Source organism: Hyla sarda, unplaced genomic scaffold (assembly GCF_029499605.1).
Source record: "Hyla sarda isolate aHylSar1 unplaced genomic scaffold, aHylSar1.hap1 scaffold_1572, whole genome shotgun sequence".
In the NCBI taxonomy this organism is placed as follows: Eukaryota; Metazoa; Chordata; class Amphibia; order Anura; family Hylidae; genus Hyla; species Hyla sarda.
Genome location: NW_026608209.1, coordinates 23132 through 48960, shown reverse-complemented (window position 1 = coordinate 48960; position 25829 = coordinate 23132). Strand labels below are relative to the sequence as shown.

The 25829-nt window shown below is 46.1% G+C and overlaps 11 non-coding genes across 11 annotated transcripts; all 11 read right to left on the bottom strand.

Annotated features, from left to right (window-relative positions):
- Positions 1-1067: 1067 nt before the first annotated feature.
- On the bottom strand, positions 1068-1258 carry LOC130310509 (U2 spliceosomal RNA). Its single transcript, XR_008859021.1, has one exon. It is a non-coding gene; the product is annotated as a U2 spliceosomal RNA (small nuclear RNA).
- A 2091-nt stretch (positions 1259-3349) lies between these two features.
- On the bottom strand, positions 3350-3540 carry LOC130310508 (U2 spliceosomal RNA). Its single transcript, XR_008859019.1, has one exon. It is a non-coding gene; the product is annotated as a U2 spliceosomal RNA (small nuclear RNA).
- Positions 3541-5629: 2089 nt separating this feature from the next.
- Positions 5630-5820, bottom strand: LOC130310507 (U2 spliceosomal RNA). The gene has a single exon (XR_008859018.1). It is a non-coding gene; the product is annotated as a U2 spliceosomal RNA (small nuclear RNA).
- Positions 5821-7917: 2097 nt separating this feature from the next.
- LOC130310506 (U2 spliceosomal RNA) lies at positions 7918-8108 on the bottom strand. Its single transcript, XR_008859017.1, has one exon. It is a non-coding gene; the product is annotated as a U2 spliceosomal RNA (small nuclear RNA).
- A 2086-nt stretch (positions 8109-10194) lies between these two features.
- Positions 10195-10385, bottom strand: LOC130310505 (U2 spliceosomal RNA). Its single transcript, XR_008859016.1, has one exon. It is a non-coding gene; the product is annotated as a U2 spliceosomal RNA (small nuclear RNA).
- Positions 10386-12468: 2083 nt separating this feature from the next.
- On the bottom strand, positions 12469-12659 carry LOC130310502 (U2 spliceosomal RNA). The gene has a single exon (XR_008859014.1). It is a non-coding gene; the product is annotated as a U2 spliceosomal RNA (small nuclear RNA).
- Positions 12660-14747: 2088 nt separating this feature from the next.
- Positions 14748-14938, bottom strand: LOC130310501 (U2 spliceosomal RNA). The gene has a single exon (XR_008859013.1). It is a non-coding gene; the product is annotated as a U2 spliceosomal RNA (small nuclear RNA).
- Positions 14939-17023: 2085 nt separating this feature from the next.
- Positions 17024-17214, bottom strand: LOC130310500 (U2 spliceosomal RNA). Its single transcript, XR_008859012.1, has one exon. It is a non-coding gene; the product is annotated as a U2 spliceosomal RNA (small nuclear RNA).
- Positions 17215-19310: 2096 nt separating this feature from the next.
- LOC130310499 (U2 spliceosomal RNA) lies at positions 19311-19501 on the bottom strand. Its single transcript, XR_008859011.1, has one exon. It is a non-coding gene; the product is annotated as a U2 spliceosomal RNA (small nuclear RNA).
- Positions 19502-21589: 2088 nt separating this feature from the next.
- Positions 21590-21780, bottom strand: LOC130310498 (U2 spliceosomal RNA). The gene has a single exon (XR_008859010.1). It is a non-coding gene; the product is annotated as a U2 spliceosomal RNA (small nuclear RNA).
- Positions 21781-23872: 2092 nt separating this feature from the next.
- Positions 23873-24063, bottom strand: LOC130310497 (U2 spliceosomal RNA). The gene has a single exon (XR_008859009.1). It is a non-coding gene; the product is annotated as a U2 spliceosomal RNA (small nuclear RNA).
- Positions 24064-25829: the final 1766 nt, after the last annotated feature.

Genomic DNA, 25829 nt, shown 5'->3' with positions numbered 1-25829 from the left:
GGGCGTATTATTCTTCTTTTTCTTCTTTTTTTTCGTCTAATGCATACCCCATCAGTGCAGCAATGCTTATTCAATACCGCCAGCAGATGGAGACACTGGGGGATAATTTTCTAAGGATTTATACTGATTTTTCCTGTCTGAATTTGTCGCACAGAAAGTTGCAGGCCAAATATGTGTGACATTTCTGCGACTTTAGCTTCTAGAGCATTTTTACAACATTATACATAGGTGCTGAATACATAAAAAGCGACTGTTCAGCGACAGACAAGTCGCATCGGCTGAAAGTAGGCCAGAATGTCAGTCCATGTTGGAGCAGGTTTAGATACAGTCTAAAGCATAGATCTCAAAGTCTGTGCACAGAATTTAGCAAGGGCCTCGCACCTTCTGATGCATCAGGTAGGTGCACAATAGCATAGCCTAACCCTCTGTACTTTGGTCTATATTGATGCGGGACATAGACAGCCAGCTGATGACCAATCCATTAGTGCAATGGATGGCTGGAAGCATTTGTCTTTGCCTTTGCAATACCACAGAAGCAATGCATGGTCAATGTACAGCAATGACACACCTGTGTGAACAGCCAGGAGACCCCCCCCCCCCCCCATGTTATGTTACATAGTTACATAGTTAGTACGGTCGAAAAAAGACATATGTCCATCACGTTCAACCAGGGAATTAAGGGGTAGGGGGTGTGGCGCGATATTGGGGAAGGGATGAGATTTTATATTTCTTCATAAGCATTAATCTTATTTTGTCAATTAGGAACATTCAGCACCCACCCGCTATCAAGGCAGCTGCCTATCATGTCATGCCCTACCTGCACAGGTGTGCTGGCTACTCAAATGATCCAATTAAGGAGGCCATTTAGTCAGCAGCAGCAGAAGTCCTGTGCCTGGACGCTCCAACAGGGGCCAGACACAAGCAGAAGCAGAAGCAGCAGAAGCAGCAGCAGCACCACCTTTTGTTTATTGGCTGCAGCAGCAGCAAGGCCCACAGGGCTGGCTAGCTGGCTAGCCAGCAAGCAGGTAGCAATGAAAGTAGGAATCTTTCTTTTTAACCCTGTAAGGGGGTGGTGCACTGTACCCGAAGATACTGCCATATCGGGTCAATGCATAGGGCGACGGAAGCAAGCTTCGAAATCGGCCCCCGTTCTCAAAAATCCATTTAATATATGGTCCCCAGATAGGGGACGTATCAGATATTAAACTGATAAGAACAGATACTACACTTGATCTTAGCCAAAAGGCCGAGAAGCGATAACCGTGAAAGGGGCGGGCCCAACAAGGTCCCCTTCATGGGCACTATCACTGCTTGCTGTCAGGGAGGCTGCCAGACAATTTTCCATGCACACTCTGGGCTGGGGGGCAGTCAACCACCAGTACACACAGCAGAACCTAAACCCATACCATTATTGCTAAGCAGCAAGACAGGGGCCCATTGCACTCCCACGGGGCCTTTTTAAATGCAATCCATAACCCGGATTTGCCAGGAACCCTTCTTACTCCTCCTACTTGCATGTGACACTGGGCTTAGGATCTGCATAGGAAACACACACACAAGCACACACCTACCTTTGTTGCCTGCAGATGCCTCCTTGGCTGTCCCCAAACGGTATCAAACCAACACCCACGGGAAGCTGTAAGCATAGAGGACATGCCTGCACCCCATTGGACTTACCTGTGTGGGTTAAATCCGGGTTATTTGACAACCTATGGCGGTGATGGTTCTGCTCAGGCAGAGCAGTGCTGATGCTCCTCATAAAGCTGTCGCTGCTGTGAAGGTTCTAGGTGACATCACAAATCCCTTTGGTTACATACACAACAAAGCTGGGTTGTTGTTGTTTACACTCTGCAAGGCCTGTGGAAGTGAGTGACATCATAGCACTGTAGTTCTGAGGGTTCAAGATGGATGCAACAATCTCCTGTTGCTTCTATGAAGGCCGTAATAGACGACATCACCAAACAGCTCCATAGTCACATACACAGCAAAGGAGAGATGTTGTTTACACCTAGTGATGTCAGTGGTATTGAGTGACATCACAGCACAGTGCTAAGGCTCCTGGGCCTGGACACAGCAGCGGCTGCAATATCTCAACGGAGAATACGTTTATATCTATGTGTGTGTGTGCGCATATATATATATATATATATATATATATATATATATATATATATATTTCTCCGCCGAAATCACTTTTAAACCCATTTCCACCTTTTTTTCCCTTCTCTTCCTCTTACTTTTTTTTCACGTTTTTTTACGTTTTTCTCCTTTTCGCCTCTTTTCTGGGCGTATTATTCTTCTTTTTCTTCTTTTTTTTCGTCTAATGCATACCCCATCAGTGCAGCAATGCTTATTCAATACCGCCAGCAGATGGAGACACTGGGGGATAATTTTCTAAGGATTTATACTGATTTTTCCTGTCTGAATTTGTCGCACAGAAAGTTGCAGGCCAAATATGTGTGACATTTCTGCGACTTTAGCTTCTAGAGCATTTTTACAACATTATACATAGGTGCTGAATACATAAAAAGCGACTGTTCAGCGACAGACAAGTCGCATCGGCTGAAAGTAGGCCAGAATGTCAGTCCATGTTGGAGCAGGTTTAGATACAGTCTAAAGCATAGATCTCAAAGTCTGTGCACAGAATTTAGCAAGGGCCTCGCACCTTCTGATGCATCAGGTAGGTGCACAATAGCATAGCCTAACCCTCTGTACTTTGGTCTATATTGATGCGGGACATAGACAGCCAGCTGATGACCAATCCATTAGTGCAATGGATGGCTGGAAGCATTTGTCTTTGCCTTTGCAATACCACAGAAGCAATGCATGGTCAATGTACAGCAATGACACACCTGTGTGAACAGCCAGGAGACCCCCCCCCCCCCCATGTTATGTTACATAGTTACATAGTTAGTACGGTCGAAAAAAGACATATGTCCATCACGTTCAACCAGGGAATTAAGGGGTAGGGGTGTGGCGCGATATTGGGGAAGGGATGAGATTTTATATTTCTTCATAAGCATTAATCTTATTTTGTCAATTAGGAACATTCAGCACCCACCCGCTATCAAGGCAGCTGCCTATCATGTCATGCCCTACCTGCACAGGTGTGCTGGCTACTCAAATGATCCAATTAAGGAGGCCATTTAGTCAGCAGCAGCAGAAGTCCTGTGCCTGGACGCTCCAACAGGGGCCAGACACAAGCAGAAGCAGAAGCAGCAGAAGCAGCAGCAGCACCACCTTTTGTTTATTGGCTGCAGCAGCAGCAAGGCCCACAGGGCTGGCTAGCTGGCTAGCCAGCAAGCAGGTAGCAATGAAAGTAGGAATCTTTCTTTTTAACCCTGTAAGGGGGTGGTGCACTGTACCCGAAGATACTGCCATATCGGGTCAATGCATAGGGCGACGGAAGCAAGCTTCGAAATCGGCCCCCGTTCTCAAAAATCCATTTAATATATGGTCCCCAGATAGGGGACGTATCAGATATTAAACTGATAAGAACAGATACTACACTTGATCTTAGCCAAAAGGCCGAGAAGCGATAACCGTGAAAGGGGCGGGCCCAACAAGGTCCCCTTCATGGGCACTATCACTGCTTGCTGTCAGGGAGGCTGCCAGACAATTTTCCATGCACACTCTGGGCTGGGGGGCAGTCAACCACCAGTACACACAGCAGAACCTAAACCCATACCATTATTGCTAAGCAGCAAGACAGGGGCCCATTGCACTCCCACGGGGCCTTTTTAAATGCAATCCATAACCCGGATTTGCCAGGAACCCTTCTTACTCCTCCTACTTGCATGTGACACTGGGCTTAGGATCTGCATAGGAAACACACACACAAGCACACACCTACCTTTGTTGCCTGCAGATGCCTCCTTGGCTGTCCCCAAACGGTATCAAACCAACACCCACGGGAAGCTGTAAGCATAGAGGACATGCCTGCACCCCATTGGACTTACCTGTGTGGGTTAAATCCGGGTTATTTGACAACCTATGGCGGTGATGGTTCTGCTCAGGCAGAGCAGTGCTGATGCTCCTCATAAAGCTGTCGCTGCTGTGAAGGTTCTAGGTGACATCACAAATCCCTTTGGTTACATACACAACAAAGCTGGGTTGTTGTTGTTTACACTCTGCAAGGCCTGTGGAAGTGAGTGACATCATAGCACTGTAGTTCTGAGGGTTCAAGATGGATGCAACAATCTCCTGTTGCTTCTATGAAGGCCGTAATAGACGACATCACCAAACAGCTCCATAGTCACATACACAGCAAAGGAGAGATGTTGTTTACACCTAGTGATGTCAGTGGTATTGAGTGACATCACAGCACAGTGCTAAGGCTCCTGGGCCTGGACACAGCAGCGGCTGCAATATCTCAACGGAGAATACGTTTATATCTATGTGTGTGTGTGCGCATATATATATATATATATATATATATATATATATATATATATATATCTCCGCCGAAATCACTTTTAAACCCATTTCCACCTTTTTTTCCCTTCTCTTCCTCTTACTTTTTTTTCACGTTTTTTTACGTTTTTCTCCTTTTCGCCTCTTTTCTGGGCGTATTATTCTTCTTTTTCTTCTTTTTTTTCGTCTAATGCATACCCCATCAGTGCAGCAATGCTTATTCAATACCGCCAGCAGATGGAGACACTGGGGGATAATTTTCTAAGGATTTATACTGATTTTTCCTGTCTGAATTTGTCGCACAGAAAGTTGCAGGCCAAATATGTGTGACATTTCTGCGACTTTAGCTTCTAGAGCATTTTTACAACATTATACATAGGTGCTGAATACATAAAAAGCGACTGTTCAGCGACAGACAAGTCGCATCGGCTGAAAGTAGGCCAGAATGTCAGTCCATGTTGGAGCAGGTTTAGATACAGTCTAAAGCATAGATCTCAAAGTCTGTGCACAGAATTTAGCAAGGGCCTCGCACCTTCTGATGCATCAGGTAGGTGCACAATAGCATAGCCTAACCCTCTGTACTTTGGTCTATATTGATGCGGGACATAGACAGCCAGCTGATGACCAATCCATTAGTGCAATGGATGGCTGGAAGCATTTGTCTTTGCCTTTGCAATACCACAGAAGCAATGCATGGTCAATGTACAGCAATGACACACCTGTGTGAACAGCCAGGAGACCCCCCCCCCCCCCATGTTATGTTACATAGTTACATAGTTAGTACGGTCGAAAAAAGACATATGTCCATCACGTTCAACCAGGGAATTAAGGGGTAGGGGTGTGGCGCGATATTGGGGAAGGGATGAGATTTTATATTTCTTCATAAGCATTAATCTTATTTTGTCAATTAGGAACATTCAGCACCCACCCGCTATCAAGGCAGCTGCCTATCATGTCATGCCCTACCTGCACAGGTGTGCTGGCTACTCAAATGATCCAATTAAGGAGGCCATTTAGTCAGCAGCAGCAGAAGTCCTGTGCCTGGACGCTCCAACAGGGGCCAGACACAAGCAGAAGCAGAAGCAGCAGAAGCAGCAGCAGCACCACCTTTTGTTTATTGGCTGCAGCAGCAGCAAGGCCCACAGGGCTGGCTAGCTGGCTAGCCAGCAAGCAGGTAGCAATGAAAGTAGGAATCTTTCTTTTTAACCCTGTAAGGGGGTGGTGCACTGTACCCGAAGATACTGCCATATCGGGTCAATGCATAGGGCGACGGAAGCAAGCTTCGAAATCGGCCCCCGTTCTCAAAAATCCATTTAATATATGGTCCCCAGATAGGGGACGTATCAGATATTAAACTGATAAGAACAGATACTACACTTGATCTTAGCCAAAAGGCCGAGAAGCGATAACCGTGAAAGGGGCGGGCCCAACAAGGTCCCCTTCATGGGCACTATCACTGCTTGCTGTCAGGGAGGCTGCCAGACAATTTTCCATGCACACTCTGGGCTGGGGGGCAGTCAACCACCAGTACACACAGCAGAACCTAAACCCATACCATTATTGCTAAGCAGCAAGACAGGGGCCCATTGCACTCCCACGGGGCCTTTTTAAATGCAATCCATAACCCGGATTTGCCAGGAACCCTTCTTACTCCTCCTACTTGCATGTGACACTGGGCTTAGGATCTGCATAGGAAACACACACACAAGCACACACCTACCTTTGTTGCCTGCAGATGCCTCCTTGGCTGTCCCCAAACGGTATCAAACCAACACCCACGGGAAGCTGTAAGCATAGAGGACATGCCTGCACCCCATTGGACTTACCTGTGTGGGTTAAATCCGGGTTATTTGACAACCTATGGCGGTGATGGTTCTGCTCAGGCAGAGCAGTGCTGATGCTCCTCATAAAGCTGTCGCTGCTGTGAAGGTTCTAGGTGACATCACAAATCCCTTTGGTTACATACACAACAAAGCTGGGTTGTTGTTGTTTACACTCTGCAAGGCCTGTGGAAGTGAGTGACATCATAGCACTGTAGTTCTGAGGGTTCAAGATGGATGCAACAATCTCCTGTTGCTTCTATGAAGGCCGTAATAGACGACATCACCAAACAGCTCCATAGTCACATACACAGCAAAGGAGAGATGTTGTTTACACCTAGTGATGTCAGTGGTATTGAGTGACATCACAGCACAGTGCTAAGGCTCCTGGGCCTGGACACAGCAGCGGCTGCAATATCTCAACGGAGAATACGTTTATATCTATGTGTGTGTGTGCGCATATATATATATATATATATATATATATATATATATATATATATTTCTCCGCCGAAATCACTTTTAAACCCATTTCCACCTTTTTTTCCCTTCTCTTCCTCTTACTTTTTTTTCACGTTTTTTTACGTTTTTCTCCTTTTCGCCTCTTTTCTGGGCGTATTATTCTTCTTTTTCTTCTTTTTTTTCGTCTAATGCATACCCCATCAGTGCAGCAATGCTTATTCAATACCGCCAGCAGATGGAGACACTGGGGGATAATTTTCTAAGGATTTATACTGATTTTTCCTGTCTGAATTTGTCGCACAGAAAGTTGCAGGCCAAATATGTGTGACATTTCTGCGACTTTAGCTTCTAGAGCATTTTTACAACATTATACATAGGTGCTGAATACATAAAAAGCGACTGTTCAGCGACAGACAAGTCGCATCGGCTGAAAGTAGGCCAGAATGTCAGTCCATGTTGGAGCAGGTTTAGATACAGTCTAAAGCATAGATCTCAAAGTCTGTGCACAGAATTTAGCAAGGGCCTCGCACCTTCTGATGCATCAGGTAGGTGCACAATAGCATAGCCTAACCCTCTGTACTTTGGTCTATATTGATGCGGGACATAGACAGCCAGCTGATGACCAATCCATTAGTGCAATGGATGGCTGGAAGCATTTGTCTTTGCCTTTGCAATACCACAGAAGCAATGCATGGTCAATGTACAGCAATGACACACCTGTGTGAACAGCCAGGAGACCCCCCCCCCCCCATGTTATGTTACATAGTTACATAGTTAGTACGGTCGAAAAAAGACATATGTCCATCACGTTCAACCAGGGAATTAAGGGGTAGGGGTGTGGCGCGATATTGGGGAAGGGATGAGATTTTATATTTCTTCATAAGCATTAATCTTATTTTGTCAATTAGGAACATTCAGCACCCACCCGCTATCAAGGCAGCTGCCTATCATGTCATGCCCTACCTGCACAGGTGTGCTGGCTACTCAAATGATCCAATTAAGGAGGCCATTTAGTCAGCAGCAGCAGAAGTCCTGTGCCTGGACGCTCCAACAGGGGCCAGACACAAGCAGAAGCAGAAGCAGCAGAAGCAGCAGAAGCAGCAGCAGCACCACCTTTTGTTTATTGGCTGCAGCAGCAGCAAGGCCCACAGGGCTGGCTAGCTGGCTAGCCAGCAAGCAGGTAGCAATGAAAGTAGGAATCTTTCTTTTTAACCCTGTAAGGGGGTGGTGCACTGTACCCGAAGATACTGCCATATCGGGTCAATGCATAGGGCGACGGAAGCAAGCTTCGAAATCGGCCCCCGTTCTCAAAAATCCATTTAATATATGGTCCCCAGATAGGGGACGTATCAGATATTAAACTGATAAGAACAGATACTACACTTGATCTTAGCCAAAAGGCCGAGAAGCGATAACCGTGAAAGGGGCGGGCCCAACAAGGTCCCCTTCATGGGCACTATCACTGCTTGCTGTCAGGGAGGCTGCCAGACAATTTTCCATGCACACTCTGGGCTGGGGGGCAGTCAACCACCAGTACACACAGCAGAACCTAAACCCATACCATTATTGCTAAGCAGCAAGACAGGGGCCCATTGCACTCCCACGGGGCCTTTTTAAATGCAATCCATAACCCGGATTTGCCAGGAACCCTTCTTACTCCTCCTACTTGCATGTGACACTGGGCTTAGGATCTGCATAGGAAACACACACACAAGCACACACCTACCTTTGTTGCCTGCAGATGCCTCCTTGGCTGTCCCCAAACGGTATCAAACCAACACCCACGGGAAGCTGTAAGCATAGAGGACATGCCTGCACCCCATTGGACTTACCTGTGTGGGTTAAATCCGGGTTATTTGACAACCTATGGCGGTGATGGTTCTGCTCAGGCAGAGCAGTGCTGATGCTCCTCATAAAGCTGTCGCTGCTGTGAAGGTTCTAGGTGACATCACAAATCCCTTTGGTTACATACACAACAAAGCTGGGTTGTTGTTGTTTACACTCTGCAAGGCCTGTGGAAGTGAGTGACATCATAGCACTGTAGTTCTGAGGGTTCAAGATGGATGCAACAATCTCCTGTTGCTTCTATGAAGGCCGTAATAGACGACATCACCAAACAGCTCCATAGTCACATACACAGCAAAGGAGAGATGTTGTTTACACCTAGTGATGTCAGTGGTATTGAGTGACATCACAGCACAGTGCTAAGGCTCCTGGGCCTGGACACAGCAGCGGCTGCAATATCTCAACGGAGAATACGTTTATATCTATGTGTGTGTGTGCGCATATATATATATATATATATATATATATATATATATATATATATATTTCTCCGCCGAAATCACTTTTAAACCCATTTCCACCTTTTTTTCCCTTCTCTTCCTCTTACTTTTTTTTCACGTTTTTTTACGTTTTTCTCCTTTTCGCCTCTTTTCTGGGCGTATTATTCTTCTTTTTCTTCTTTTTTTTCGTCTAATGCATACCCCATCAGTGCAGCAATGCTTATTCAATACCGCCAGCAGATGGAGACACTGGGGGATAATTTTCTAAGGATTTATACTGATTTTTCCTGTCTGAATTTGTCGCACAGAAAGTTGCAGGCCAAATATGTGTGACATTTCTGCGACTTTAGCTTCTAGAGCATTTTTACAACATTATACATAGGTGCTGAATACATAAAAAGCGACTGTTCAGCGACAGACAAGTCGCATCGGCTGAAAGTAGGCCAGAATGTCAGTCCATGTTGGAGCAGGTTTAGATACAGTCTAAAGCATAGATCTCAAAGTCTGTGCACAGAATTTAGCAAGGGCCTCGCACCTTCTGATGCATCAGGTAGGTGCACAATAGCATAGCCTAACCCTCTGTACTTTGGTCTATATTGATGCGGGACATAGACAGCCAGCTGATGACCAATCCATTAGTGCAATGGATGGCTGGAAGCATTTGTCTTTGCCTTTGCAATACCACAGAAGCAATGCATGGTCAATGTACAGCAATGACACACCTGTGTGAACAGCCAGGAGACCCCCCCCCCCCCATGTTATGTTACATAGTTACATAGTTAGTACGGTCGAAAAAAGACATCCATCACGTTCAACCAGGGAATTAAGGGGTAGGGGTGTGGCGCGATATTGGGGAAGGGATGAGATTTTATATTTCTTCATAAGCATTAATCTTATTTTGTCAATTAGGAACATTCAGCACCCACCCGCTATCAAGGCAGCTGCCTATCATGTCATGCCCTACCTGCACAGGTGTGCTGGCTACTCAAATGATCCAATTAAGGAGGCCATTTAGTCAGCAGCAGCAGAAGTCCTGTGCCTGGACGCTCCAACAGGGGCCAGACACAAGCAGAAGCAGAAGCAGCAGAAGCAGCAGCAGCACCACCTTTTGTTTTTTGGCTGCAGCAGCAGCAAGGCCCACAGGGCTGGCTAGCTGGCTAGCCAGCAAGCAGGTAGCAATGAAAGTAGGAATCTTTCTTTTTAACCCTGTAAGGGGGTGGTGCACTGTACCCGAAGATACTGCCATATCGGGTCAATGCATAGGGCGACGGAAGCAAGCTTCGAAATCGGCCCCCGTTCTCAAAAATCCATTTAATATATGGTCCCCAGATAGGGGACGTATCAGATATTAAACTGATAAGAACAGATACTACACTTGATCTTAGCCAAAAGGCCGAGAAGCGATAACCGTGAAAGGGGCGGGCCCAACAAGGTCCCCTTCATGGGCACTATCACTGCTTGCTGTCAGGGAGGCTGCCAGACAATTTTCCATGCACACTCTGGGCTGGGGGGCAGTCAACCACCAGTACACACAGCAGAACCTAAACCCATACCATTATTGCTAAGCAGCAAGACAGGGGCCCATTGCACTCCCACGGGGCCTTTTTAAATGCAATCCATAACCCGGATTTGCCAGGAACCCTTCTTACTCCTCCTACTTGCATGTGACACTGGGCTTAGGATCTGCATAGGAAACACACACACAAGCACACACCTACCTTTGTTGCCTGCAGATGCCTCCTTGGCTGTCCCCAAACGGTATCAAACCAACACCCACGGGAAGCTGTAAGCATAGAGGACATGCCTGCACCCCATTGGACTTACCTGTGTGGGTTAAATCCGGGTTATTTGACAACCTATGGCGGTGATGGTTCTGCTCAGGCAGAGCAGTGCTGATGCTCCTCATAAAGCTGTCGCTGCTGTGAAGGTTCTAGGTGACATCACAAATCCCTTTGGTTACATACACAACAAAGCTGGGTTGTTGTTGTTTACACTCTGCAAGGCCTGTGGAAGTGAGTGACATCATAGCACTGTAGTTCTGAGGGTTCAAGATGGATGCAACAATCTCCTGTTGCTTCTATGAAGGCCGTAATAGACGACATCACCAAACAGCTCCATAGTCACATACACAGCAAAGGAGAGATGTTGTTTACACCTAGTGATGTCAGTGGTATTGAGTGACATCACAGCACAGTGCTAAGGCTCCTGGGCCTGGACACAGCAGCGGCTGCAATATCTCAACGGAGAATACGTTTATATCTATGTGTGTGTGTGCGCATATATATATATATATATATATATATATATATATATATATATCTCCGCCGAAATCACTTTTAAACCCATTTCCACCTTTTTTTCCCTTCTCTTCCTCTTACTTTTTTTTCACGTTTTTTTACGTTTTTCTCCTTTTCGCCTCTTTTCTGGGCGTATTATTCTTCTTTTTCTTCTTTTTTTTCGTCTAATGCATACCCCATCAGTGCAGCAATGCTTATTCAATACCGCCAGCAGATGGAGACACTGGGGGATAATTTTCTAAGGATTTATACTGATTTTTCCTGTCTGAATTTGTCGCACAGAAAGTTGCAGGCCAAATATGTGTGACATTTCTGCGACTTTAGCTTCTAGAGCATTTTTACAACATTATACATAGGTGCTGAATACATAAAAAGCGACTGTTCAGCGACAGACAAGTCGCATCGGCTGAAAGTAGGCCAGAATGTCAGTCCATGTTGGAGCAGGTTTAGATACAGTCTAAAGCATAGATCTCAAAGTCTGTGCACAGAATTTAGCAAGGGCCTCGCACCTTCTGATGCATCAGGTAGGTGCACAATAGCATAGCCTAACCCTCTGTACTTTGGTCTATATTGATGCGGGACATAGACAGCCAGCTGATGACCAATCCATTAGTGCAATGGATGGCTGGAAGCATTTGTCTTTGCCTTTGCAATACCACAGAAGCAATGCATGGTCAATGTACAGCAATGACACACCTGTGTGAACAGCCAGGAGACCCCCCCCCCCCCTGTTATGTTACATAGTTACATAGTTAGTACGGTCGAAAAAAGACATATGTCCATCACGTTCAACCAGGGAATTAAGGGGTAGGGGTGTGGCGCGATATTGGGGAAGGGATGAGATTTTATATTTCTTCATAAGCATTAATCTTATTTTGTCAATTAGGAACATTCAGCACCCACCCGCTATCAAGGCAGCTGCCTATCATGTCATGCCCTACCTGCACAGGTGTGCTGGCTACTCAAATGATCCAATTAAGGAGGCCATTTAGTCAGCAGCAGCAGAAGTCCTGTGCCTGGACGCTCCAACAGGGGCCAGACACAAGCAGAAGCAGAAGCAGCAGAAGCAGCAGCAGCACCACCTTTTGTTTATTGGCTGCAGCAGCAGCAAGGCCCACAGGGCTGGCTAGCTGGCTAGCCAGCAAGCAGGTAGCAATGAAAGTAGGAATCTTTCTTTTTAACCCTGTAAGGGGGTGGTGCACTGTACCCGAAGATACTGCCATATCGGGTCAATGCATAGGGCGACGGAAGCAAGCTTCGAAATCGGCCCCCGTTCTCAAAAATCCATTTAATATATGGTCCCCAGATAGGGGACGTATCAGATATTAAACTGATAAGAACAGATACTACACTTGATCTTAGCCAAAAGGCCGAGAAGCGATAACCGTGAAAGGGGCGGGCCCAACAAGGTCCCCTTCATGGGCACTATCACTGCTTGCTGTCAGGGAGGCTGCCAGACAATTTTCCATGCACACTCTGGGCTGGGGGGCAGTCAACCACCAGTACACACAGCAGAACCTAAACCCATACCATTATTGCTAAGCAGCAAGACAGGGGCCCATTGCACTCCCACGGGGCCTTTTTAAATGCAATCCATAACCCGGATTTGCCAGGAACCCTTCTTACTCCTCCTACTTGCATGTGACACTGGGCTTAGGATCTGCATAGGAAACACACACACAAGCACACACCTACCTTTGTTGCCTGCAGATGCCTCCTTGGCTGTCCCCAAACGGTATCAAACCAACACCCACGGGAAGCTGTAAGCATAGAGGACATGCCTGCACCCCATTGGACTTACCTGTGTGGGTTAAATCCGGGTTATTTGACAACCTATGGCGGTGATGGTTCTGCTCAGGCAGAGCAGTGCTGATGCTCCTCATAAAGCTGTCGCTGCTGTGAAGGTTCTAGGTGACATCACAAATCCCTTTGGTTACATACACAACAAAGCTGGGTTGTTGTTGTTTACACTCTGCAAGGCCTGTGGAAGTGAGTGACATCATAGCACTGTAGTTCTGAGGGTTCAAGATGGATGCAACAATCTCCTGTTGCTTCTATGAAGGCCGTAATAGACGACATCACCAAACAGCTCCATAGTCACATACACAGCAAAGGAGAGATGTTGTTTACACCTAGTGATGTCAGTGGTATTGAGTGACATCACAGCACAGTGCTAAGGCTCCTGGGCCTGGACACAGCAGCGGCTGCAATATCTCAACGGAGAATACGTTTATATCTATGTGTGTGTGTGCGCATATATATATATATATATATATATATATATATATATATATATATTTCTCCGCCGAAATCACTTTTAAACCCATTTCCACCTTTTTTTCCCTTCTCTTCCTCTTACTTTTTTTTCACGTTTTTTTACGTTTTTCTCCTTTTCGCCTCTTTTCTGGGCGTATTATTCTTCTTTTTCTTCTTTTTTTTCGTCTAATGCATACCCCATCAGTGCAGCAATGCTTATTCAATACCGCCAGCAGATGGAGACACTGGGGGATAATTTTCTAAGGATTTATACTGATTTTTCCTGTCTGAATTTGTCGCACAGAAAGTTGCAGGCCAAATATGTGTGACATTTCTGCGACTTTAGCTTCTAGAGCATTTTTACAACATTATACATAGGTGCTGAATACATAAAAAGCGACTGTTCAGCGACAGACAAGTCGCATCGGCTGAAAGTAGGCCAGAATGTCAGTCCATGTTGGAGCAGGTTTAGATACAGTCTAAAGCATAGATCTCAAAGTCTGTGCACAGAATTTAGCAAGGGCCTCGCACCTTCTGATGCATCAGGTAGGTGCACAATAGCATAGCCTAACCCTCTGTACTTTGGTCTATATTGATGCGGGACATAGACAGCCAGCTGATGACCAATCCATTAGTGCAATGGATGGCTGGAAGCATTTGTCTTTGCCTTTGCAATACCACAGAAGCAATGCATGGTCAATGTACAGCAATGACACACCTGTGTGAACAGCCAGGAGACCCCCCCCCCCCCATGTTATGTTACATAGTTACATAGTTAGTACGGTCGAAAAAAGACATATGTCCATCACGTTCAACCAGGGAATTAAGGGGTAGGGGTGTGGCGCGATATTGGGGAAGGGATGAGATTTTATATTTCTTCATAAGCATTAATCTTATTTTGTCAATTAGGAACATTCAGCACCCACCCGCTATCAAGGCAGCTGCCTATCATGTCATGCCCTACCTGCACAGGTGTGCTGGCTACTCAAATGATCCAATTAAGGAGGCCATTTAGTCAGCAGCAGCAGAAGTCCTGTGCCTGGACGCTCCAACAGGGGCCAGACACAAGCAGAAGCAGAAGCAGCAGAAGCAGCAGCAGCACCACCTTTTGTTTATTGGCTGCAGCAGCAGCAAGGCCCACAGGGCTGGCTAGCTGGCTAGCCAGCAAGCAGGTAGCAATGAAAGTAGGAATCTTTCTTTTTAACCCTGTAAGGGGGTGGTGCACTGTACCCGAAGATACTGCCATATCGGGTCAATGCATAGGGCGACGGAAGCAAGCTTCGAAATCGGCCCCCGTTCTCAAAAATCCATTTAATATATGGTCCCCAGATAGGGGACGTATCAGATATTAAACTGATAAGAACAGATACTACACTTGATCTTAGCCAAAAGGCCGAGAAGCGATAACCGTGAAAGGGGCGGGCCCAACAAGGTCCCCTTCATGGGCACTATCACTGCTTGCTGTCAGGGAGGCTGCCAGACAATTTTCCATGCACACTCTGGGCTGGGGGGCAGTCAACCACCAGTACACACAGCAGAACCTAAACCCATACCATTATTGCTAAGCAGCAAGACAGGGGCCCATTGCACTCCCACGGGGCCTTTTTAAATGCAATCCATAACCCGGATTTGCCAGGAACCCTTCTTACTCCTCCTACTTGCATGTGACACTGGGCTTAGGATCTGCATAGGAAACACACACACAAGCACACACCTACCTTTGTTGCCTGCAGATGCCTCCTTGGCTGTCCCCAAACGGTATCAAACCAACACCCACGGGAAGCTGTAAGCATAGAGGACATGCCTGCACCCCATTGGACTTACCTGTGTGGGTTAAATCCGGGTTATTTGACAACCTATGGCGGTGATGGTTCTGCTCAGGCAGAGCAGTGCTGATGCTCCTCATAAAGCTGTCGCTGCTGTGAAGGTTCTAGGTGACATCACAAATCCCTTTGGTTACATACACAACAAAGCTGGGTTGTTGTTGTTTACACTCTGCAAGGCCTGTGGAAGTGAGTGACATCATAGCACTGTAGTTCTGAGGGTTCAAGATGGATGCAACAATCTCCTGTTGCTTCTATGAAGGCCGTAATAGACGACATCACCAAACAGCTCCATAGTCACATACACAGCAAAGGAGAGATGTTGTTTACACCTAGTGATGTCAGTGGTATTGAGTGACATCACAGCACAGTGCTAAGGCTCCTGGGCCTGGACACAGCAGCGGCTGCAATATCTCAACGGAGAATACGTTTATATCTATGTGTGTGTGTGCGCATATATATATATATATATATATATATATATATATATATATATTTCTCCGCCGAAATCACTTTTAAACCCATTTCCACCTTTTTTTCCCTTCTCTTCCTCTTACTTTTTTTTCACGTTTTTTTACGTTTTTCTCCTTTTCGCCTCTTTTCTGGGCGTATTATTCTTCTTTTTCTTCTTTTTTTTCGTCTAATGCATACCCCATCAGTGCAGCAATGCTTATTCAATACCGCCAGCAGATGGAGACACTGGGGGATAATTTTCTAAGGATTTATACTGATTTTTCCTGTCTGAATTTGTCGCACAGAAAGTTGCAGGCCAAATATGTGTGACATTTCTGCGACTTTAGCTTCTAGAGCATTTTTACAACATTATACATAGGTGCTGAATACATAAAAAGCGACTGTTCAGCGACAGACAAGTCGCATCGGCTGAAAGTAGGCCAGAATGTCAGTCCATGTTGGAGCAGGTTTAGATACAGTCTAAAGCATAGATCTCAAAGTCTGTGCACAGAATTTAGCAAGGGCCTCGCACCTTCTGATGCATCAGGTAGGTGCACAATAGCATAGCCTAACCCTCTGTACTTTGGTCTATATTGATGCGGGACATAGACAGCCAGCTGATGACCAATCCATTAGTGCAATGGATGGCTGGAAGCATTTGTCTTTGCCTTTGCAATACCACAGAAGCAATGCATGGTCAATGTACAGCAATGACACACCTGTGTGAACAGCCAGGAGACCCCCCCCCCCCATGTTATGTTACATAGTTACATAGTTAGTACGGTCGAAAAAAGACATATGTCCATCACGTTCAACCAGGGAATTAAGGGGTAGGGGTGTGGCGCGATATTGGGGAAGGGATGAGATTTTATATTTCTTCATAAGCATTAATCTTATTTTGTCAATTAGGAACATTCAGCACCCACCCGCTATCAAGGCAGCTGCCTATCATGTCATGCCCTACCTGCACAGGTGTGCTGGCTACTCAAATGATCCAATTAAGGAGGCCATTTAGTCAGCAGCAGCAGAAGTCCTGTGCCTGGACGCTCCAACAGGGGCCAGACACAAGCAGAAGCAGAAGCAGCAGAAGCAGCAGCAGCACCACCTTTTGTTTATTGGCTGCAGCAGCAGCAAGGCCCACAGGGCTGGCTAGCTGGCTAGCCAGCAAGCAGGTAGCAATGAAAGTAGGAATCTTTCTTTTTAACCCTGTAAGGGGGTGGTGCACTGTACCCGAAGATACTGCCATATCGGGTCAATGCATAGGGCGACGGAAGCAAGCTTCGAAATCGGCCCCCGTTCTCAAAAATCCATTTAATATATGGTCCCCAGATAGGGGACGTATCAGATATTAAACTGATAAGAACAGATACTACACTTGATCTTAGCCAAAAGGCCGAGAAGCGATAACCGTGAAAGGGGCGGGCCCAACAAGGTCCCCTTCATGGGCACTATCACTGCTTGCTGTCAGGGAGGCTGCCAGACAATTTTCCATGCACACTCTGGGCTGGGGGGCAGTCAACCACCAGTACACACAGCAGAACCTAAACCCATACCATTATTGCTAAGCAGCAAGACAGGGGCCCATTGCACTCCCACGGGGCCTTTTTAAATGCAATCCATAACCCGGATTTGCCAGGAACCCTTCTTACTCCTCCTACTTGCATGTGACACTGGGCTTAGGATCTGCATAGGAAACACACACACAAGCACACACCTACCTTTGTTGCCTGCAGATGCCTCCTTGGCTGTCCCCAAACGGTATCAAACCAACACCCACGGGAAGCTGTAAGCATAGAGGACATGCCTGCACCCCATTGGACTTACCTGTGTGGGTTAAATCCGGGTTATTTGACAACCTATGGCGGTGATGGTTCTGCTCAGGCAGAGCAGTGCTGATGCTCCTCATAAAGCTGTCGCTGCTGTGAAGGTTCTAGGTGACATCACAAATCCCTTTGGTTACATACACAACAAAGCTGGGTTGTTGTTGTTTACACTCTGCAAGGCCTGTGGAAGTGAGTGACATCATAGCACTGTAGTTCTGAGGGTTCAAGATGGATGCAACAATCTCCTGTTGCTTCTATGAAGGCCGTAATAGACGACATCACCAAACAGCTCCATAGTCACATACACAGCAAAGGAGAGATGTTGTTTACACCTAGTGATGTCAGTGGTATTGAGTGACATCACAGCACAGTGCTAAGGCTCCTGGGCCTGGACACAGCAGCGGCTGCAATATCTCAACGGAGAATACGTTTATATCTATGTGTGTGTGTGCGCATATATATATATATATATATATATATATATATATATATATATATATATTTCTCCGCCGAAATCACTTTTAAACCCATTTCCACCTTTTTTTCCCTTCTCTTCCTCTTACTTTTTTTTCACGTTTTTTTACGTTTTTCTCCTTTTCGCCTCTTTTCTGGGCGTATTATTCTTCTTTTTCTTCTTTTTTTTCGTCTAATGCATACCCCATCAGTGCAGCAATGCTTATTCAATACCGCCAGCAGATGGAGACACTGGGGGATAATTTTCTAAGGATTTATACTGATTTTTCCTGTCTGAATTTGTCGCACAGAAAGTTGCAGGCCAAATATGTGTGACATTTCTGCGACTTTAGCTTCTAGAGCATTTTTACAACATTATACATAGGTGCTGAATACATAAAAAGCGACTGTTCAGCGACAGACAAGTCGCATCGGCTGAAAGTAGGCCAGAATGTCAGTCCATGTTGGAGCAGGTTTAGATACAGTCTAAAGCATAGATCTCAAAGTCTGTGCACAGAATTTAGCAAGGGCCTCGCACCTTCTGATGCATCAGGTAGGTGCACAATAGCATAGCCTAACCCTCTGTACTTTGGTCTATATTGATGCGGGACATAGACAGCCAGCTGATGACCAATCCATTAGTGCAATGGATGGCTGGAAGCATTTGTCTTTGCCTTTGCAATACCACAGAAGCAATGCATGGTCAATGTACAGCAATGACACACCTGTGTGAACAGCCAGGAGACCCCCCCCCCCCCCCCCATGTTATGTTACATAGTTACATAGTTAGTACGGTCGAAAAAAGACATATGTCCATCACGTTCAACCAGGGAATTAAGGGGTAGGGGTGTGGCGCGATATTGGGGAAGGGATGAGATTTTATATTTCTTCATAAGCATTAATCTTATTTTGTCAATTAGGAACATTCAGCACCCACCCGCTATCAAGGCAGCTGCCTATCATGTCATGCCCTACCTGCACAGGTGTGCTGGCTACTCAAATGATCCAATTAAGGAGGCCATTTAGTCAGCAGCAGCAGAAGTCCTGTGCCTGGACGCTCCAACAGGGGCCAGACACAAGCAGAAGCAGAAGCAGCAGAAGCAGCAGCAGCACCACCTTTTGTTTATTGGCTGCAGCAGCAGCAAGGCCCACAGGGCTGGCTAGCTGGCTAGCCAGCAAGCAGGTAGCAATGAAAGTAGGAATCTTTCTTTTTAACCCTGTAAGGGGGTGGTGCACTGTACCCGAAGATACTGCCATATCGGGTCAATGCATAGGGCGACGGAAGCAAGCTTCGAAATCGGCCCCCGTTCTCAAAAATCCATTTAATATATGGTCCCCAGATAGGGGACGTATCAGATATTAAACTGATAAGAACAGATACTACACTTGATCTTAGCCAAAAGGCCGAGAAGCGATAACCGTAAAAGGGGCGGGCCCAACAAGGTCCCCTTCATGGGCACTATCACTGCTTGCTGTCAGGGAGGCTGCCAGACAATTTTCCATGCACACTCTGGGCTGGGGGGCAGTCAACCACCAGTACACACAGCAGAACCTAAACCCATACCATTATTGCTAAGCAGCAAGACAGGGGCCCATTGCACTCCCACGGGGCCTTTTTAAATGCAATCCATAACCCGGATTTGCCAGGAACCCTTCTTACTCCTCCTACTTGCATGTGACACTGGGCTTAGGATCTGCATAGGAAACACACACACAAGCACACACCTACCTTTGTTGCCTGCAGATGCCTCCTTGGCTGTCCCCAAACGGTATCAAACCAACACCCACGGGAAGCTGTAAGCATAGAGGACATGCCTGCACCCCATTGGACTTACCTGTGTGGGTTAAATCCGGGTTATTTGACAACCTATGGCGGTGATGGTTCTGCTCAGGCAGAGCAGTGCTGATGCTCCTCATAAAGCTGTCGCTGCTGTGAAGGTTCTAGGTGACATCACAAATCCCTTTGGTTACATACACAACAAAGCTGGGTTGTTGTTGTTTACACTCTGCAAGGCCTGTGGAAGTGAGTGACATCATAGCACTGTAGTTCTGAGGGTTCAAGATGGATGCAACAATCTCCTGTTGCTTCTATGAAGGCCGTAATAGACGACATCACCAAACAGCTCCATAGTCACATACACAGCAAAGGAGAGATGTTGTTTACACCTAGTGATGTCAGTGGTATTGAGTGACATCACAGCACAGTGCTAAGGCTCCTGGGCCTGGACACAGCAGCGGCTGCAATATCTCAACGGAGAATACGTTTATATCTATGTGTGTGTGTGCGCATATATATATATATATATATATATATATATATATATATATATATTTCTCCGCCGAAATCACTTTTAAACCCATTTCCACCTTTTTTTCCCTTCTCTTCCTCTTACTTTTTTTTCACGTTTTTTTACGTTTTTCTCCTTTTCGCCTCTTTTCTGGGCGTATTATTCTTCTTTTTCTTCTTTTTTTTCGTCTAATGCATACCCCATCAGTGCAGCAATGCTTATTCAATACCGCCAGCAGATGGAGACACTGGGGGATAATTTTCTAAGGATTTATACTGATTTTTCCTGTCTGAATTTGTCGCACAGAAAGTTGCAGGCCAAATATGTGTGACATTTCTGCGACTTTAGCTTCTAGAGCATTTTTACAACATTATACATAGGTGCTGAATACATAAAAAGCGACTGTTCAGCGACAGACAAGTCGCATCGGCTGAAAGTAGGCCAGAATGTCAGTCCATGTTGGAGCAGGTTTAGATACAGTCTAAAGCATAGATCTCAAAGTCTGTGCACAGAATTTAGCAAGGGCCTCGCACCTTCTGATGCATCAGGTAGGTGCACAATAGCATAGCCTAACCCTCTGTACTTTGGTCTATATTGATGCGGGACATAGACAGCCAGCTGATGACCAATCCATTAGTGCAATGGATGGCTGGAAGCATTTGTCTTTGCCTTTGCAATACCACAGAAGCAATGCATGGTCAATGTACAGCAATGACACACCTGTGTGAACAGCCAGGAGACCCCCCCCCCCCCATGTTATGTTACATAGTTACATAGTTAGTACGGTCGAAAAAAGACATATGTCCATCACGTTCAACCAGGGAATTAAGGGGTAGGGGTGTGGCGCGATATTGGGGAAGGGATGAGATTTTATATTTCTTCATAAGCATTAATCTTATTTTGTCAATTAGGAACATTCAGCACCCACCCGCTATCAAGGCAGCTGCCTATCATGTCATGCCCTACCTGCACAGGTGTGCTGGCTACTCAAATGATCCAATTAAGGAGGCCATTTAGTCAGCAGCAGCAGAAGTCCTGTGCCTGGACGCTCCAACAGGGGCCAGACACAAGCAGAAGCAGAAGCAGCAGAAGCAGCAGCAGCACCACCTTTTGTTTATTGGCTGCAGCAGCAGCAAGGCCCACAGGGCTGGCTAGCTGGCTAGCCAGCAAGCAGGTAGCAATGAAAGTAGGAATCTTTCTTTTTAACCCTGTAAGGGGGTGGTGCACTGTACCCGAAGATACTGCCATATCGGGTCAATGCATAGGGCGACGGAAGCAAGCTTCGAAATCGGCCCCCGTTCTCAAAAATCCATTTAATATATGGTCCCCAGATAGGGGACGTATCAGATATTAAACTGATAAGAACAGATACTACACTTGATCTTAGCCAAAAGGCCGAGAAGCGATAACCGTGAAAGGGGCGGGCCCAACAAGGTCCCCTTCATGGGCACTATCACTGCTTGCTGTCAGGGAGGCTGCCAGACAATTTTCCATGCACACTCTGGGCTGGGGGGCAGTCAACCACCAGTACACACAGCAGAACCTAAACCCATACCATTATTGCTAAGCAGCAAGACAGGGGCCCATTGCACTCCCACGGGGCCTTTTTAAATGCAATCCATAACCCGGATTTGCCAGGAACCCTTCTTACTCCTCCTACTTGCATGTGACACTGGGCTTAGGATCTGCATAGGAAACACACACACAAGCACACACCTACCTTTGTTGCCTGCAGATGCCTCCTTGGCTGTCCCCAAACGGTATCAAACCAACACCCACGGGAAGCTGTAAGCATAGAGGACATGCCTGCACCCCATTGGACTTACCTGTGTGGGTTAAATCCGGGTTATTTGACAACCTATGGCGGTGATGGTTCTGCTCAGGCAGAGCAGTGCTGATGCTCCTCATAAAGCTGTCGCTGCTGTGAAGGTTCTAGGTGACATCACAAATCCCTTTGGTTACATACACAACAAAGCTGGGTTGTTGTTGTTTACACTCTGCAAGGCCTGTGGAAGTGAGTGACATCATAGCACTGTAGTTCTGAGGGTTCAAGATGGATGCAACAATCTCCTGTTGCTTCTATGAAGGCCGTAATAGACGACATCACCAAACAGCTCCATAGTCACATACACAGCAAAGGAGAGATGTTGTTTACACCTAGTGATGTCAGTGGTATTGAGTGACATCACAGCACAGTGCTAAGGCTCCTGGGCCTGGACACAGCAGCGGCTGCAATATCTCAACGGAGAATACGTTTATATCTATGTGTGTGTGTGCGCATATATATATATATATATATATATATATATATATATATATATATATATTTCTCCGCCGAAATCACTTTTAAACCCATTTCCACCTTTTTTTCCCTTCTCTTCCTCTTACTTTTTTTTCACGTTTTTTTACGTTTTTCTCCTTTTCGCCTCTTTTCTGGGCGTATTATTCTTCTTTTTCTTCTTTTTTTTCGTCTAATGCATACCCCATCAGTGCAGCAATGCTTATTCAATACCGCCAGCAGATGGAGACACTGGGGGATAATTTTCTAAGGATTTATACTGATTTTTCCTGTCTGAATTTGTCGCACAGAAAGTTGCAGGCCAAATATGTGTGACATTTCTGCGACTTTAGCTTCTAGAGCATTTTTACAACATTATACATAGGTGCTGAATACATAAAAAGCGACTGTTCAGCGACAGACAAGTCGCATCGGCTGAAAGTAGGCCAGAATGTCAGTCCATGTTGGAGCAGGTTTAGATACAGTCTAAAGCATAGATCTCAAAGTCTGTGCACAGAATTTAGCAAGGGCCTCGCACCTTCTGATGCATCAGGTAGGTGCACAATAGCATAGCCTAACCCTCTGTACTTTGGTCTATATTGATGCGGGACATAGACAGCCAGCTGATGACCAATCCATTAGTGCAATGGATGGCTGGAAGCATTTGTCTTTGCCTTTGCAATACCACAGAAGCAATGCATGGTCAATGTACAGCAATGACACACCTGTGTGAACAGCCAGGAGACCCCCCCCCCCCCATGTTATGTTACATAGTTACATAGTTAGTACGGTCGAAAAAAGACATATGTCCATCACGTTCAACCAGGGAATTAAGGGGTAGGGGTGTGGCGCGATATTGGGGAAGGGATGAGATTTTATATTTCTTCATAAGCATTAATCTTATTTTGTCAATTAGGAACATTCAGCACCCACCCGCTATCAAGGCAGCTGCCTATCATGTCATGCCCTACCTGCACAGGTGTGCTGGCTACTCAAATGATCCAATTAAGGAGGCCATTTAGTCAGCAGCAGCAGAAGTCCTGTGCCTGGACGCTCCAACAGGGGCCAGACACAAGCAGAAGCAGAAGCAGCAGAAGCAGCAGCAGCACCACCTTTTGTTTATTGGCTGCAGCAGCAGCAAGGCCCACAGGGCTGGCTAGCTGGCTAGCCAGCAAGCAGGTAGCAATGAAAGTAGGAATCTTTCTTTTTAACCCTGTAAGGGGGTGGTGCACTGTACCCGAAGATACTGCCATATCGGGTCAATGCATAGGGCGACGGAAGCAAGCTTCGAAATCGGCCCCCGTTCTCAAAAATCCATTTAATATATGGTCCCCAGATAGGGGACGTATCAGATATTAAACTGATAAGAACAGATACTACACTTGATCTTAGCCAAAAGGCCGAGAAGCGATAACCGTGAAAGGGGCGGGCCCAACAAGGTCCCCTTCATGGGCACTATCACTGCTTGCTGTCAGGGAGGCTGCCAGACAATTTTCCATGCACACTCTGGGCTGGGGGGCAGTCAACCACCAGTACACACAGCAGAACCTAAACCCATACCATTATTGCTAAGCAGCAAGACAGGGGCCCATTGCACTCCCACGGGGCCTTTTTAAATGCAATCCATAACCCGGATTTGCCAGGAACCCTTCTTACTCCTCCTACTTGCATGTGACACTGGGCTTAGGATCTGCATAGGAAACACACACACAAGCACACACCTACCTTTGTTGCCTGCAGATGCCTCCTTGGCTGTCCCCAAACGGTATCAAACCAACACCCACGGGAAGCTGTAAGCATAGAGGACATGCCTGCACCCCATTGGACTTACCTGTGTGGGTTAAATCCGGGTTATTTGACAACCTATGGCGGTGATGGTTCTGCTCAGGCAGAGCAGTGCTGATGCTCCTCATAAAGCTGTCGCTGCTGTGAAGGTTCTAGGTGACATCACAAATCCCTTTGGTTACATACACAACAAAGCTGGGTTGTTGTTGTTTACACTCTGCAAGGCCTGTGGAAGTGAGTGACATCATAGCACTGTAGTTCTGAGGGTTCAAGATGGATGCAACAATCTCCTGTTGCTTCTATGAAGGCCGTAATAGACGACATCACCAAACAGCTCCATAGTCACATACACAGCAAAGGAGAGATGTTGTTTACACCTAGTGATGTCAGTGGTATTGAGTGACATCACAGCACAGTGCTAAGGCTCCTGGGCCTGGACACAGCAGCGGCTGCAATATCTCAACGGAGAATACGTTTATATCTATGTGTGTGTGTGCGCATATATATATATATATATATATATATATATATATATATATATATATTTCTCCGCCGAAATCACTTTTAAACCCATTTCCACCTTTTTTTCCCTTCTCTTCCTCTTACTTTTTTTTCACGTTTTTTTACGTTTTTCTCCTTTTCGCCTCTTTTCTGGGCGTATTATTCTTCTTTTTCTTCTTTTTTTTCGTCTAATGCATACCCCATCAGTGCAGCAATGCTTATTCAATACCGCCAGCAGATGGAGACACTGGGGGATAATTTTCTAAGGATTTATACTGATTTTTCCTGTCTGAATTTGTCGCACAGAAAGTTGCAGGCCAAATATGTGTGACATTTCTGCGACTTTAGCTTCTAGAGCATTTTTACAACATTATACATAGGTGCTGAATACATAAAAAGCGACTGTTCAGCGACAGACAAGTCGCATCGGCTGAAAGTAGGCCAGAATGTCAGTCCATGTTGGAGCAGGTTTAGATACAGTCTAAAGCATAGATCTCAAAGTCTGTGCACAGAATTTAGCAAGGGCCTCGCACCTTCTGATGCATCAGGTAGGTGCACAATAGCATAGCCTAACCCTCTGTACTTTGGTCTATATTGATGCGGGACATAGACAGCCAGCTGATGACCAATCCATTAGTGCAATGGATGGCTGGAAGCATTTGTCTTTGCCTTTGCAATACCACAGAAGCAATGCATGGTCAATGTACAGCAATGACACACCTGTGTGAACAGCCAGGAGACCCCCCCCCCCCCATGTTATGTTACATAGTTACATAGTTAGTACGGTCGAAAAAAGACATATGTCCATCACGTTCAACCAGGGAATTAAGGGGTAGGGGTGTGGCGCGATATTGGGGAAGGGATGAGATTTTATATTTCTTCATAAGCATTA